The following is a 2686-nucleotide window of genomic DNA, read 5'->3' as shown; positions in this document are numbered from 1 at the left end:
AGAGCGATTAAACCTGCTACATTCGAAAACGCTAATAGAGTGGGATTAGAGTGCAGTATTCACAGCTTCTATATAATATAAAATATATATATTCTATATATTATAGAAATCGTGGCAATATTTTTCGGTTTCTTTCGAGTAAGTTCGGTTTGACTATATACGTGATTGGTACATATCAAAATTGTTAGTACCCCTTAAGCCCGTATCAGACTACGCATTGAAAATTGAAGATTGAAGATTAAAGTTTGGAATCTGACTAATCAGAATAAAAGGGATTAAAATTTCTTTATCTTGATTGGTCAAATTTCAATCTTGAATCTTGAATCTCAATCTTCAATGCGTAGTCTGATACGGGCTTAAGGGGTACTAACAATTTTGATATGTACCAATCACGTATATAGTCAAACCGAACTTACTCGAAAGAAACCGAAAAATATTGCCACGATTTCTATAATATATAGAATATATATATTTTATATTATATAGAAGCTGTGAATACTGCACTCTAATCCCACTCTATTAGCGTTTTCGAATGTAGCAGGTTTAATCGCTCTCAGAGCGATTAATGACGTCAATGCATCATCTCTGCCAATAAAAGGCTTGAATTCATAGTAAAATATAGTGATTAATTGATCCGTTGAATTAACCCGTTTATTCAAAAATGCTATTAGTTGGCGATATGGACAAGGAAAGATTTAAAAATATAGCGTTTTCGAATGAAGGGGTTAACCCAATCCGGTTCAATTAATCATTATATTTTACTATGAATTCAAGCCTTTTATTGGCAGAGATGATGCATTGACGTCATTAATCGCTCTGAGAGCGATTAAACCTGCTACATTCGAAAACGCTAATAGAGTGGGATTAGAGTGCAGTATTCACAGCTTCTATATAATATAAAATATATATATTCTATATATTATAGAAATCGTGGCAATATTTTTCGGTTTCTTTCGAGTAAGTTCGGTTTGACTATATACGTGATTGGTACATATCAAAATTGTTAGTACCCCTTAAGCCCGTATCAGACTACGCATTGAAGATTGAGATTCAAGATTCAAGATTGAAATTTGACCAATCAAGATAAAGAAATTTTAATCCCTTTTATTCTGATTAGTCAGATTCCAAACTTTAATCTTCAATCTTCAATTTTCAATGCATAGTCTGATACGGGCTTTAGACTACGCCTTAAAAATTGAAGATTGAAGATTAAAGATTGGAATTTGACTAATCAGAACAAAAAGGATTAAAATTTCTTTGTTCTGATTGGTCAAATTTTAATCTTGAATCTTGAATCTCAATCTTTAATGCATAGTCTGATACGGGCTTAAGGCTGCGTTTGGAAACATCACCCGTCTGCAAACGAGCGATCTACATGAAACTAGCCGGCAGAAATTATTACATATGATTATTTTTAACTTTTTTCATTTGTAAATTAATTGTGATTGATTGTGAGTCTGTTTTTAACGTTTGTGACAAATTAGGTTGTTTGTAATTAACAATTTTAGTTTAGTCATGATGTCAGCCAATACTTTTTAGTAATAAACAAATTTTATGATAACTGATAGCTGTAATCGACAGGAAATCGTTTGTGATTTACAAATATATCAATGTTACGTTTGTGAATTGATAAATTTTTTAATTACGTGCAAAATAAGTCTATTTTATAATTGCAGTGCGCATGCGCAAAGTATGCTGAGACTTTGAAATGCGTGAAGATTTCCGCTACGCGTTAGGTGATATTACAGGTGTCTTCCGAAATGCGCTGAAAGTACTGACAATACTGCTGCTGAAATCAACGTATTTCAATCGTTCCGAAATTGTCAGTAGACTGTGGCAGCAATGAAAATCGGAACGTATTTGCAGTAGAAAAAGCACTAGAAAAAGAGACAAAGAAGTTAGAGCATTGTTTAATGACATGTTGTGATTAATAAAAAAGTATTTCCTTTTTTTCCGATTCAACATTTCATTCACGTTTTACGAAACTGCTAACCGCCATATGCATTACTGAACTCGCGCTATTTTGGGAGTATGTGCAAAATCAGCCGGAAGTCAGCAATTCCCTAGGACCTATTTTTGTTAAAAAGGTAGTAATTATTATTCTCTTGCAGCATGCTGAAAACATTTTCGGAACGCGAAAACAGTACTGTCAGTACTTTCAGCGCATTTCAGAAGACACCCTTTGTTGTTAGATCCGCGAATGATTTTTTTGGCCTCTAGGATAGGGACATTTTTGTAAGCAGCTAATTCTAGTATTCTTTTTTGAGTGAGCCATTCTGGGCAGGAAAGGTCGTTGGTTTTGTGAGGACCTTTACAATTAATACATGAGGGTGGTTGATCGCTTTAAGGGCAAGGAGTATCGCTTTCATGAGATTTGTCGCCACAGTGGAAGCAACGTAGTTGCCCTCTGCATTGGGTTTTTATATGGCTATATCGATAGCAAGAGTAACAAAGAGAGGGTTTGGAAACAAAAGGGGAAATTTCATATCTAATCATATATAAATAAAGATATTGTGGAATACTTTGACCCTCGAAAGTGATAGCAATGGATTTTGATGGAATGTAACTCACCGATCTTGTTGTTGGATCAATTGCTTTTCTATTAAGCCTCCGCACAGAGGAAATCTTAAACGGACAGTCTATTTCATCCTTGATCAAGCTTTCCGTGAGGTCAAGTGGAACATTT

This window comes from Formica exsecta, unplaced genomic scaffold, assembly GCF_003651465.1.
Source record: "Formica exsecta isolate Colony F162 unplaced genomic scaffold, ASM365146v1 scaffold771, whole genome shotgun sequence".
Classification (NCBI taxonomy): Eukaryota; Metazoa; Arthropoda; class Insecta; order Hymenoptera; family Formicidae; genus Formica; species Formica exsecta.
The sequence above is the reverse complement of the archived record's forward strand: the minus strand, read 5'-3'. Positions refer to the sequence as shown.